Source organism: Dufourea novaeangliae, unplaced genomic scaffold (genome assembly GCF_001272555.1).
Source record: "Dufourea novaeangliae isolate 0120121106 unplaced genomic scaffold, ASM127255v1 scaffold343, whole genome shotgun sequence".
In the NCBI taxonomy this organism is placed as follows: Eukaryota; Metazoa; Arthropoda; class Insecta; order Hymenoptera; family Halictidae; genus Dufourea; species Dufourea novaeangliae.
In genome coordinates this window covers 1,273,357-1,288,038 of record NW_015374236.1, presented here as the reverse complement: position 1 = coordinate 1,288,038, position 14,682 = coordinate 1,273,357, and the positions used below count along the sequence as shown (strand labels likewise).

The 14,682-nt window shown below is 44.9% G+C and overlaps 1 long non-coding RNA gene across 1 annotated transcript in view; it reads right to left on the bottom strand.

Annotated features, from left to right (window-relative positions):
• The window catches only part of LOC107192453, a 171,054-nt gene that overhangs the window by 110,111 nt on the left and 46,261 nt on the right, over positions 1–14,682 (bottom strand). The gene's annotated exons all lie outside the window — the stretch shown is intronic.

Below are 14,682 nucleotides of genomic sequence, written 5' to 3'. Positions count from 1 at the left end.
ACGTTTTAATGGTCAGGAATATTATCAAGACCGGGGTATGCAACGGTTCGCCAAATGAGTCAACTTGTTACGAATTAAATTATGAATATTTACACAATAACACCGCGTATATAGCTACAGAATTCTCCTGGCAACGGTTCACCGGGTTCCACGAACACCTTAACGGAATCAAATTCATTGAGAGTGTACGATGGACGGGGGGTAGAGGCGGGACAGGGACAGGGTTCTTTCAAGCGCGTTTGGTGTTGGGCGTACGCCTCGTATTCCGCTTACGACTGGCAAACGTGCTACGTTAGACACTTGAAAATCTGCCAAAACACCGGGAGCACAGTTTAATCACGCTGTAGGTCTGGGCGAGCGCTTCGTAACGGAGCGTGTGTACGATGGAACGGGGGGAAAAGAGTAGAGAAAGGTCGGGGTGTTGTTTATTTCTTACATAATTTAATGCAGCCCGGAGGAAAGTCGCCGGAAGTGGCGGGTGCACCGATCCAACGGAGGGTCTCTGGCATAAAGGTGGAACTGGAGAATTCGTTTCAGCGTCACTGCTATGTGTGTATGTGGGACCACTAGCGAGCGCAGGCTCGGCCACGAAAAGCGTGCAGACGCCTAGCCGCGAACGACGACCACCTCGCCTTTGCTTGGCCAGTAATTACGAAGCGACAGAGTAGAATTTGTATGCACGCACGCGCTCAACGGGGGGGCCCGCCCGACTCTCTATTTGGCATTCTGCGCCATCGCGTATTTACGCGAGCCCCGAGCGTTAAAGTGAATTGAAAATTTCACCGGGGCTTCCGCGGCCCACCACCCTCTCTTTCACCTCCCTTGGTTCGGGGAACACACGCTTTCAGCGTCGCTACGTTTTCTTTCCTTCGTTCCTGGCTTCCGTATGCACGCGCACGCGTGTGATTTTAATCGAGGTAGGCCAATCTTTCGGAATTTTTGCTTGCCGACCGTGGATAGAGACGCTGGATGCGAGATAACGCGATTGGTTAGTAGACCAGACGGGGCTTTCCTTTATGACTGGTATTGTGTTTTATCGCTGGGAAATATTGATATTGGGATTATTGTCTTCCTAGTAGGAAAACTAAATGGTTTAGTTAGTACCGTAAGTTGAAGGAACTTTATGATTCATTGTCAGCGGTGACTTTGTCTTGAAGTCAGACAATGATCGATTTTGCAGGTATTTCTTATGTGAAAATCAAGTTAATTTTTTTAAATTAATTGCTGATCTGCAAAATCGAAAATGATCATTTTCTGATTTGGGACGAAATCATCCCTAACTGAGACAAAGCGTGAGTTACTTCCCGCATTAAAATGCGTTCAATGAAAGCACGTAACAGAAATAGAGTCTGGCCAATCCGCGTGGTGATGCTCTTTAAGGTTGATATCGTACAGTTTTCGATGTTCAATAGTGTAGTACAGTTCGAAAATGTGGAACAAGTCGTATCTCTTTCCCCAAGTGTACAAAGAGAATAATCGATTTCGTTGGAAATTTATGCTGCAAGAATACCTTCGAGCGTAACGATTCCCGGATGGTCCATTAATTGCCTACGAGCATCCAATTATTATTCTCTCAAACCGAATCGATGAAACCACGCTACGGATTACGGTGGTTATTCGACGAAAGGAAAGCCTTCGTGACTCAATGTCCAGAAGCCAATATTGACCCTGAGTTAAGGTGGACACAGACTGCGTCGTCGCAAAATGGTCTGTGGCGTCTTTAAAGAGGGCCACGAAGGATGGAAGAGAAACGGGAAAGATAGGTTAGCGAGTTCAATGGCAAGGCTGGTGGCTATACATATAGTCGGACCTAAATGAACCGACTGTTCGGAAACGTTCGCCGGAGAGTAGGTACTCTGTACGTTTCAGTGACACGATAAGGAAAGATTTAACAGCGTTAGTCAGTTTCGAGGTACAGTCGACTGACATTTTTCTCCGCCTCTGTTGTGCTCTGCAGCGCACTGAGTAACACTGACCTACTTGAGCAGCCACGCGATAGAGAGGCACGGGGGTCTATTATCTATCGCTTAATTGAATTGGACAATTCCAACGGAAACGACGTCGGTGTCGAGACCGACGGCGATTTGACGCGGGTGTAATGGGCTTAACCGCGCGACGATAATACCGTCTGCCGGGCCATTAAGAGGCTTTCGAAAGAAGTTGAACTCTCGGATCTAATTTAGCATCATTAATTACAATTGTCGCTCTGTGGTCGTGGGAATGGTCAGCCGTGGGGCTGATGGGCGCGCGCGCACGTGACGAGAGCGCTTAGTAGACTAGTAGCTTCTGTTGTTGCGAGCACAATGGACGGACGGTCTTAAGTGCACCGGCCACAATGTACTTTTTAGGAGGGACACCTCTGAGGAACAGAAAGGTGTAATTGGCCAGCCGTGGACGCGCATGTAATCAAGTTAATTGCTCGATAGATGCATGCTGGTGTTCATATCCATGTCGTATTACCTTGTACGGAATATAGCTCCTGATACGCCGAGATAATTTTGATGGAGCAGCCTTTCTACTAATATGATCTTCAATTAAACCTTGAAGAGAACACGAGGCATACGCTCAACGTCCAAGATTGATCTTTACCGTTAGAACATCGGGATCACCCGAACAGAAAATAATTATATAGCTTATTAAATTTCCATAATTTAGCCAACTATCCAATGCACGTCGTGCGTGCCCGATCGACGAGCCCCTGACTCCATGCAGGACGCGTTCCCCAGAATCCACGAAGTCGATAAAACAATTTTCTTCGTACACCTCCCCGTTGAGTGTTACGACGCTAGCATTAATAATTCATAAGTCTCAACAAGATAATCCGATATACGCGTTCAGCTTAGTAACCGCGATTCAATTTCCATTTGTTATTCATTGTTTCGTGGGATTGTCGTGCTCCGGCCGGATTCACTGGTCCTCCGAATCACGTTTTGACATTCCTGTTTTGTGTTTCCGGCCTCTCCGCCGACGACGGAGGGGTAGCAAACTCCTGCTCTCGCCGTTCTCCGTTTCCGTTTCTTCTTCCTTCTCCCTCTTCGCTGTTCTTCCTTCCCCTGCTCTACACCCGCACAGCCGCACCGGTAATAGCACAATCGCTGGTTAAGCAAATGCGAGAGCGCAGAGCCCGGTGAATTATTACCGGTGACTCCTTAAATTCGAACCACCGCCGTGGAAAACGCAACAGTTGCGCTTTTTGCGCTGTGCCTTGCACTACGTACATACCCCGGTGAAATACCGCGTTAATTTCTTCTTCGATCCTGCACGATATGCTACCATGCTTGCGCGAAGTCTGGGGAAGATAAGAGTGTTGTTGATGCTAGTTCAGGTAGATGTTCTCAGTTTCGTAGTTCAAGATATCTTTCGGTCGTATTTAAGTGAAAATAGACTGGTTCTTGGAAGTGTCAGCACTTTATTTCAACGCATCCTTAAGTTAGTACACGTGGGAATAATTGGAGGATGTATAAGATTAACTTTTGGTCCATTTCGTCCCAATCAGGTTTTCGTTTCTTTACCAATTGTTACGACTTTATATGTATATTTTTTCATTTTAAGATTAATTTCGTTTCTTCGGCAGAAGTCTTAGGTTTGCGAAGATGTGCAAGGAAATTGTTGTTGATCCGCTGTTTTCACCTTCCTCGGAATTATTTCTAATGTATAGTTGGACTGAGGATCGTAGCAGGACTAAAGAGAAGATTCCATTGACAGGGATCATGCTGTCTGTACTAACTTCCATGATTTCTACACAGACTACTAAAAGAATCAAGCGAAATTTCAAGTTTCCCGGTAGTTTAATAGGTGTGACAAGTTCACCGTGATACGCTTTACAGTTTGACGTTAAACTGGAATATTCGGTTTCAGAGATAATCAAACTTTTGCTTCCGAGAGTTCTCGTGTATCGCACAGAAAGTCTGACAGCAGAGATAGTCCTGATTCGTTCAGGAATAAGTTCCAATTATCGTAACTTATACAGCACAGAGAGCCCCATAAAGTTTCTCTAATTCCACCAGAGATCAGGCAACAATGGCGTTAATTATTGTATTACTTCTTCGAAACTTCTTCGAACCCTTTCGTCGGTGAACAAAGGGATAGAATTGACGTCTGTTCGGCGAGTAGCTGTTCCCTATTCTGTTTCGACGATCTTAGAATCAACGGAGGCGGTAATTATATTACCGGTATAAAACAATCGAGTTACGAAATAGGAGGAGGACACGCTTCTCCTATCCTCGAAAAAGTTCTCTCCATTGTTGCCCCCCCATCGACCAGTCTCTGTCGGGGCACGTATCGCGCAATCACTCCCACTAATACCACGTTAATAGACACGGTAGCTTAAATGAGTTCCTGTTAACAATGTATTCCAATTCACGGATGCGATTACTCCGCCGTAAGGCGTCGTAAAAAGGGAAACGTAAAATACGAGCCGGAGAGTACGTACGACCGATCTTCCTGAAACTTTCACGATCCTGCAGGACGAACGGCCCAAGTGGGGAAGGGTAGAGGATCGGGGACGTTGATGCGGCGTCGTCATTCGTCCCTGTGCGGTGAAAACTTAACGTGTCCCCGACATCTTGAATAAGGCAACGGAGGTAACGCGTTCCGACGAAAGAGCTACCATCGATTTTTTTCTTCTCCCGGTCGAACGAGAGAGACTGGCGGCCTCGGAGTGCCGACTCGATGGAAAACAATTTAGGAAAAGGAAACCAATTCGGCGGAAATACGTCGTCGAGAGGAGAAGTGTATATCTGAGACAGAAAAGAGTCAAAAATCAAATAATCGTAAAAAATTAAAAATCCTAATTCACACGTGTGTAGTGTTCACGTATGCTGAGATGGTATTTCTTCGAATCAGTGGACTTAATATAAATCCCGCGGAATGTATTCCTCTCTTAATTAGCTATCCCGGAAGTTGACCCCCTAGTGGGCTCGAGTGGATACGCAGGGCACGCTCCGATTGATCCACGATTGATACTAGACCTCCCAAGATCATCGTGTGCACGCAACAGCATCGTTACGCGAAATACAGGGCTGGGTAGAGCAGATGCATCGACGTATAAAGCATTGTTACGCGAGCGGATCGTTACGCGAGCCACCGAGCGTGTTTTCTGATATTTCATATCCCTCTGGCCAACGTGTAACGGAGGATTTTCCTAGTGGGATGTTAGTATCCATCGAAATGTGGCTCTTTTTTTTTTATCCGAGCACATACGCACAGACAATACATGTGCAGTCTCTGGACGCTTTCCCCTCTGCATTAACTATTCCGCAATTATTCACGTTTTTCGGAGTTATTGCCAATCCAGCAATTCCTAGCTCCACCATTTAAACGCAATTTTTTCGTAAAATGTCCGAAATCGAAGGAGAGGTATCGAGTCGCTGTAACACACGGCTTCCGTTACGTATAGAATAAAACCAGCCTCTGTTTGCACTGTTCTGTCCACGGTATCGAGCTTCGATATGGTACGAGGCGTGTTCGGTGTCGGTGAAATACTGGCTTAATTCTCGTCGGGGATCTGTACTTCGTGGTTATTCGACACTGTCGTGGCGGACAACGAGGGAAATTGGTAACGATGGTCCTCTGGATAATCACAATCGTGTGCGGTATATCATCGAATGGTCCTCGGTTCCGAATTCTACGGAATATGCGATTGACATTAACAGAGTTGTAAAACTTGAATCAGTACTCGAAAATTGGGACTGAAGCCCGGGTGCTTACGAAGTAGAGGAAATTTTAAATCGTAGAAAAGGACAGCGAGTGAAAAAGAAAGAGGAACTGATCGTCGAGGCGTTGACAAAGTTCATATGCATCTGCATGTGGATGAGGCAACACTAATGCAATGAAAATTGTTGTTTTCTTTTTTTCAATAAAACTGAGTTCCCGTTCCAGGGGGCCAGCTTAAGCTGTGGATCGTCTCGAGTACTAATCGAAGTTTTACCGTACTCTGTTCCTTAATGGGTCCGCTTTTGATGGAACATGTCGTAAAGACGCACGTTGCTTTTATACTCCACAACATTTGTAGTACATTAGTCGAGTAAATGGAGCATCGATACGCAACACGTGGCACGCTACACGCTCATAATCAGAACATAATCAGAACATAGGGACCAATGAGCTATACATACTTCCCTGCTTTTCTACGTTCTCACTTCGAAAGCAAACGATCGCGTGCATGGTAAACGCACGCCTATTCGTATCCTGCGTGTCACACGCAGCGTGGAAAACGTTCGTGAAGTCTATTCGTTCAAAAAACATTGAACCTATTTGTATAATATATTCCTCATACGTTGAATCTCACATATTTCAGACTCAACCATTAGTTACCAGCCTTGCCTCTATCTCCTTGAGTAACACAATGAAATACAAAAAAAAAAAAAACAATAAAACAGTAAACTCTGTACAGTAACAAAAGATACGTTCCCCTGATCGACGAGCTAAATTGTATAAAACAAGGAGACACGTACTCGAGAAACTTTTTCTCGCTCGCTAGAACGAGCTCCTTAACGCGACGTGTTAAACAATTCCCATGCAAGTTGCAAACATGGAATCTCAACTTAGTCCGACAGTCACGGATACTCTCGAGCAAAGTTAAGATTGCCAGAGCTAGGAGTCACGCGCCCTGACGCGTAGTAGTCCGCTCTGACGCAATAAAAAACTTCCCTTCGACTTGTGCAGCGACGAGAGAATTTTCACGACCCTCCTCACCCCAGTCTCACCTGTGCCGTGTTCATTTTGAATCGAAGAAGATGATAATGTCCGTGGATCCTGTTGGAAACTGGGGGATGCCCGCGAGCTAGCTACCTTTGCATCCTCCCCGTTCGTCGACGTACAACGAACGATCCACATCGCGGGAATACCATACGATCGGTCGAGTGAAATCCACTATGCGATAAAGAAGCTCAATCCTCCCGCGCAATTCTCCGATCCGCGGCCAGGTGAAGTTAAGGAACTCTACCGGGGGGTGAGATCCAATTTTCTTCAGGGGGTGCACCACAAAGATGAAGTTAGAATTCCGTCGAATTGCCGGATAATCCCGTCGGTCTGCTACGACGACGACGGGGTCGTCGAAAATGGTCGAATGTAAAATCGATATCGCGGGAAATTCCGGCCTCGTGTGCGGCATTGTGCGCCCGACGATGTCTCGAAAAGTATCGAGCCCGTACACCGCGGGTGCTTTATTCGATATAAAGTTCGTTTTATAGGGAGATCAGGGGTAGATTAAATGGATAAATTAAATTTATTTCAGTCTGGTTTTTACGTAACCCCACCCTCCCGCGTTCGTACGTCTGAGACGACCCTGCTGGGGGATGGAAGAGTATATCGTTCTCCTTTAATGTGCGTTACACCGTCTAATACCGTCGTAAATTCAATTCGTCGGGAGAGTAAGAGAGAGAAAGAATATCGCGGTGCAAGAAAAATCCTACATGTAGGAAAATTTGTAGCCTGGAAACGGATCACGTTGTTTCGCTCGTTAATTCTGCCGGGCGCCCGTTCGTTGGTACTGCTACGAGGAAAACGAGCCAGACGGCGAGAAGAGTGGTCGTTTCCTTTTATTGTTCGCGGAAGGGCGAATTTATTTATTTATTTGTTCGTTTACAAACAGGATTAACATCGATAATAATAGCGTATGGATAGGCACACGTCGGAAGGGTGGCACCGATGTAAATAGCAGGGGCGTAAAAGCGGAATGTAGGACAACGTGAAAAAAAGAACCGTGTACAGGATGAGAATGCGAGAAAACCCTGTTTATTTAAAACAGTCCAGAGATACAGCGCGTGTAAATAAATAAAATCGAACGGTAGCGTTCGATTCGTACGGAATTGAACTTGCCACGTTTCCCGAATATTTCCGTTCATTTGTCGATCTTACAATCGATTCAGACGATACTGTTTATTACGCTGTCTCGTTCTGTTCTTTGCTTTCCTGATTCTAACAAGAGGTTAACCGGAAATATAGACACAAGCGTACTAAAAATTCGCGAAAATAATAGTGAATCTCTTATAACCGTAAAAAATGGTGGTCCATAAAGTTTCTAAACCTGACGCGGGACAATTACACTAAATTTTCCGTGGACATCGACAACGCCATCCGAGTACCGAAATATAAATTCGGATAAGTGCTCGCGTTTCCCCGCGGCGCAAGGATCCGTAAATCACGAATAGAAAAAAAATAAAAAAAAAATCACGACGACGTCGGAAAAATTGCGAATCCGTCCAACGGTTCACCGCCAATCGGGCTGGATAACGTCCCGCCATAAAATTATAGGCCGATTAATTCGACGGAATTTCGGTCTTAGCCGGTCGAAGGTCCTCGATTAGCCCCTTCTGGCTGATACCGGCCAGGTGTGGTCTGCAACTGGAATATCGCGTCTGGCTTACCGCCAGATTAGCGCGGCGATTATCCACGCCGAAATTCGCCCTCTATCGAGGCCTCAAAAGGTACCGGATAGGGTGAGTGGGTCGCGCGCGAATTAACCGGGTTCGACCCCGATTTACGTTCGCTTCTCTCTGTCCATTTTCAAGCCATTAATTCCCACGATTTTTGGGCATCCAACGGCAATTCCGTTTGCTTTTCGGAGAGAAGTTATCTCAGCCACTCTATTAAATATTATGCGTTTCAGAGAGAAATGTAAATGGACGCGCCGGCCGTTATAGGAGAAATGATATTTCCCCATTTTTAGTGGGGGGCAAGGAATTACGTGCTTTAATCTGACCCAGTTCGTATATACGCCCGCATCGTTGGTGGGACCGTGCACTTTGGTTTTGAGCGAAATGGCATAAATTTTCTAATTACACTTGTAATTTGTGTTTCCCCGAATAACTGCATGTGTGCAATATTCTTTGAATAATAACGATTATGTATATATACATAATGCAACGGTAATTATAGTATAAACGACAAGAAAATAATTCCTCATCGTGCTTCGTTCTCGAGAAAGTCGAATTTCAAATATTCTTCGAGCATGTCTGGCTATTGAGTGGAACTTGGCTCGCGTGTCTGTATGTTATTCACTGTTTCTACTTTCAGCGTGCATCAGAGGCGATAAGATGTTACCTGTTTCAAGTGTCACTTTGTGTTCTTCTGTTAAAAAAAATGTATAGGTGACACTACTGTCGATATTCTCAGATATTAATACAAGTAGAAATGATGATTAACCGTCAGATATACACAACTGGCCTGAACTACGGGAGCAGCGTTCAGGATTGATGGAACAGTAACTCATTATCCTGTTACGCTATCATAACAGTCACGGAATAGGTAAATATATAAACCATTTCCAATTAGTTTTAGCACCTAACTGTTACCAAATATTTTCAGAATAATATTTTTCATTTCTTTAATTATCAGATCTGGTCCCATACTTTTGGCCGATGGCGTATAAAGAGTATCCACCATCTATCCGACAATATTTTATTCCCCATTCTTAACTATTTTTTTGCATCTCTTTCACCTGTATCACATATGGTAGCGAACGTATCACAATTGAAAGGATCGCCACACAGATAGGGTATAAATAACACTTCGTATTTATAGACCGGGTGTCGAAACCGATGGCACCGTGGATAATCGAGCATTGAACATTCGGCCCTATTCAAACATGCATCGTTTGCATTTTACCATCGCGTCACGGGCGTTCTTCGTTAACAGACTGTGTTATCCCGATCGATGGGATAGTTAAACACTACTGCACACGGGGTTAAACATGCAACAGTATGAAATCGGGATTACGCTGCTTTCGCAGGAAGCGCATATACTCGAGAATCGCGTAGTAATACCCTCGCCTGAACGATTAGAGCTTACGAGCTTGCGCTGCTGTCGTTCATCCCTCTGTCTCACTTTGTCGCTCGTTTCGTCACGGTGTCTGTTCTCTTTTACCCCTCATTTCGTGCTCCACTGTATGGATATGCCCATCGCGAATTCATAAGCGCCGAATTTACGACACGTGGAACAGAGTTGGTTCGATCTTCGTCCGTGTCTGCCACTCGAGGATCGTGCTCGAGACTGTCATTTCCTTTTTTTTTTTAATTCGTTCACTAGCTGGCGTCCGTGCGAGCACAACCGGCGGATATCGATCGATGTATTACCGGAGATTTGCTCGAGCGACGTGAATCGTTTTTTCACTGCCAGATAAAACAAGGTATTCTTTACCGCACGCAATTCGGGACCGCTTTGGAGCAGTTATATTAGAGGAACACGATTTCTGCACTTCACGAATTGTGTGCCACTTCAGGAAGTACATTTTGTGTCGAACTTCCAGTGTGGAAATTCCCCAGTAGTGAAGTTGAAACAGAAGAATTTAGCGTAATGATCCTACCGCGATGTTATCGAGACTTTACTTCACAAGGGATTTATAATAGACACAGATGCTACCGAATAAATCTTCAAACTCAGTTTCTGCCAGAAATGAATTTTCGAATGGGAACACTTCGTTCTATTTTCCCGATTCATTTTTTTCCAGGGATTATATCGTTTCCGCTTGTACAACGATTGTAGCCCACGCCCCATATAATACAGTATAAGCTGTTTCCCAACACACTATCGCCACAGTCGACAATTTTCTTCCAGCTCACGGGCACACTAACCTCCGGTTCTACGAGAAAATCGACACATTTTTTCCCACTGTAATAGCCTCCAGTGCCCAGCGACTTATTCCACGCCGTTCCCGCTGACCAACCCCCGCCGTTTCGGCGATATATCCGGAGGAGGGGGAGAGCCGTTGTATATCGTTTAGAACGATAAAAGATACCATCGAGATTGTAACTCTCTCGACGGGACGGCGTGGGAGGCGTGCACGCGCGTCGATTTCTCGAATCGCGACTGTACGTTACGGCGCGGAACGATACCCGGTAGCAGATTATCGGAAAGAAATACTCCGGGGCTTGGTCGTTACCCGGCGCAGCGTGACCGTGGGTCCCCTCCCAACACTTGGTTCGCGACGTCGAGTGGCCCCTCGCGGTAAATCATTCGGCGAAATTGCAGACACAGGCGAATTTAAACGGATAAAAATGAGGATAGACGCGGAAACGGCCGTGTGCTTGCGTCACGGGACGAGGATAAAGAACGAAAACGGGAATAATGCGCGCAGAATGATCGTTAATGTGGAAGGAAGGGGGCAGACGATTCGCCCCACCCTGCAATCCGGAGGTTTATTACTGTCGAAATGGATTTTCTCGGGACTAGAGGCGGAAAGCGATTGTGACACGCGCCGTGTGGCTGCACGACTGAGCACCGCGAGGAGCTCCGCGGAATTGCTTCTTCCTTGTACTGGAAGATACTTGTCTATCGTCAGACGCACGAAATATGCTATTTTATATAAAATAATAATAAATTAATAAAATTGAAAATCTAGAACACTACATCTCCTTTTACTAGGTTCGCTTGACAATCGAAACATTTCTTAGAGGACCATAGATATAGCTGAATTCTTCAGTGATCAGTGAAATTTAACACACGCTGTCGATTACAGACGATCAGTCATAGAGAACAGAGAAACAGAATACAACTCTTCATCTGACGATTATTACCTATCAATTACGTTCGAGACGTGGAAATTCGATTGTCTAGCTCTCTCTCTCGATCAAGCATGAGAAAGCCAATATACCGAAAGATGTATAGGATTTTACGCAACTCTAAGACAGAGAAGTGTTAAGTTCCCTTTAGTCCGTGAAATCGAGGAATCGAACGGCGGCGCGTTGAGGAGAAAGACAGCCGTGAGTGAAAGTAATATAATAGAGTGAACGTCGGAGAGAAACGAAGTGTCAGAGGATGATTTCGGCCTTCTCGGAAACGGTTTGATATATTCTATCGTCTCTTGGATATCAGGGCGAGCGGGGGGTTACCAGTGGTGGAAGGTGAAAAACCACCGCGTTACGGGCCAGAAACGGAAGGAACTCGAGCGGATCGCAATAAAGAGCGATATTCGACCGAGTATCAGGATTCGTCCAGTCGAGACCGAACCGAGGTCCCTTCGATGCGATTCTATTCTTCACGGTCCGTCGAAACGTTGTATTCCCAACTCGACGACTGGACTCTCCGGACCTTCTTATCCGAGTGTCCTCGTCATCCCATCCCTTCGCTACTGGGAATAATGTCACGTGATTGCGCGATCAGACGGCGCACGCTCCTGAATAATCAAACGGCCTAGTGAATATCTTAGGACCGTACCGAGAGTTGGCTTCTATACCTTTCGGTCCCTCGGACTTTCTGCGAACCTTTCCTTCCCCTGGACACCGAACTGAATGACGCGACGTAGAAATATTAACTAGTCTGCACTATTTTTCAGCTACTTATAAAATACTTCACTTTGGGATTTATGATAGAGTATCTTTATGAAATTTATCAATTCACCGAATAGCATATTTCCATCGAGTAACTGGATTTTGTTTAACTTTAACATTGAAAATCATATTTCTAGGGTTTTTGTCGTGGAAATACATGTTTGAGGTGTTAAAGGGTTAAACAATTTTTTTAAAAAGTAGGGTGGTTTAAAATCGATATTTTCGATTTGAACGTAACAAGATACAACATACATATCGGTCTCACAATTTTGAAATAATGATTTAAGGGTCTGGGCGTTAAAGGGTTACAAAATTTGTTTATTAATTAGAAACTTTATCACAAATCTCAAGTATTTTATAAGTAGCTCAAAAGTAATGCAGACTACGACAAAGACCATCCTCCACAATTCTTACAGTCGGAGCTGAAAACGCGTTCACCTCGTCGTCGTTCGCGGAAGAACAATGGTTCCATCACGCTATAAGATCGGTCCTGTAAGACGTGGCGGAAAGCATCTCAGACGTTCTCGAACATCAACGCATTATAATATCAATGCAACGTGGGACGGGGTGTACGTTCGTAATCCGGCAGCAGACAAGCGTGGATGTTGTGCACGTTGTTGGGATAATGTGGCGGATCTGTTATCCGGCCGCGGCGGATATTAGAGGTATCCGCGTTGCTGTCACGATACGAAAGTCCGAGTAATGCTGTAGAACGTATCTGGCGGAGAATCCGCCGCCATGAAGTACGATTATTTGTATTACGAATTTCGGATAACATTTACGACAATTTCATTTCGTCTGTTACCAGACATTGTTGCTCCGCGAATCGGAGTTGGAGACAATTTTAATCGAATCATACATAGTGAAAAGCTGCAATATCTTCTGAGATTTAAACAGTTAATGAGTTCAAAATAATTGTTTTCCAAAGGTTGACTCATTCAAGAAGAAGCATTATTTTATTATGAAAATTGGACATTTTTTTATTTGTCATTCGAAACTCTTTATCTAGAGTCATTGTTTGCCCCTTTATCACAGGTTTGTTCATCTCTGTCGCAAATCCATCCCCTCGCAAGAAAGTTAAATCTCGTAATTCTGTACAGCTCTAAGAATAAGGCGATATGGAGAGTCGTGAGAGCGATGAACAACGTGTGTAAAGTATCTCTCGATAGACATACGTCGTTCGATTTTCTTCTCGAATAATCAAAGGACGGAAGACAGGGCAGACGGGCAAAGGAACTCGGTTACCGTCTCGGCTCGGATATCTCGTGGAATATTCGAACGTCGAGATTCTCGCAGAGAATGTGTGAGTACGTTGGTTTGACTGGAAGTCGGTGTGTTTCCACGCTACGATATTCTCCCTAGCACTTTCGATACCGACGTATCCAACGAGCTTCAGACACCGTGCATAATTTCTCCGTGAAACCGACACACGGCCCAGCTTCGGATTAATCTGAAATTTAGGTGAGCGCAATCGGTCGTCCATTAAGTCGTCTCAGTCGTTTCACGCGATCGTAAAAGTCAACTACCCTCTTTAAATTGGATAAACTTTAATCATGACTCGGTTGAATTGACCGTGCGCGTCAGGGAAAACGGCCATTAGCGGCAATTAGGTAGGGGCCAGGGTGGGCCTGGTCCAGAAATTATTGAAATATGTAAAAAAAAAACATTCGTCAGTTGCTAACGTCTTATGTTATAAAAAATAAATACTTGGGCCGAAATGCAGTACGCAACGCAACTAAGTACAAGAAATACAATACCCCAGAAAAAAATTCTAGTTACGCCAATGAAAACGGCTAGTATCAAAGAAACGGCCAGGAGGCGGACGATCGACCACGGAAAAGGAACGGCATCGAAAGTGGGGAGAGGCATCAAGTGGCCGGAAAAATTTCTCGCCGGGAAAACGCCGACAGGGAAACCACTCGTCGTTTATGGATCGAACGATTTCGAACGATGCCGACGAACTACTGCGGCCAGGGCGACCGCCGAACTTGCCAGTCGCGCGTTTCACTCGTCGAGTGGCGTTCGAGATCTCTGAACCAGACCTTGATAAACGGGGCAATGTAAAGACTGAATGGTAACCCTGGTCTGTGAAACAGTATTTTACGATGGGATTTGTTATTCATGAATCACGATCTCTGTACTCGAGGTCATAGTAAATGAAATCTGAAAGTTATTCAAATAACGGTAAAGCAGTTGATAGATCGTAGGTTAATGGCGAACGAATACGTGTGCATCTATGCAATAGAAATTTAAAATATGTTTGCAATATTAGCTGCTGTAAATAACAAACTGTTTTTAAGTAGCTACTACACCGTCAAGAATTCTTGGGATGTGTTCATTGCATATCGCGACACAGACTTGTTAAGTTACTCGAGGATGAAAATGTCTTGATGTTCGTCAGGGAAAAGATGAA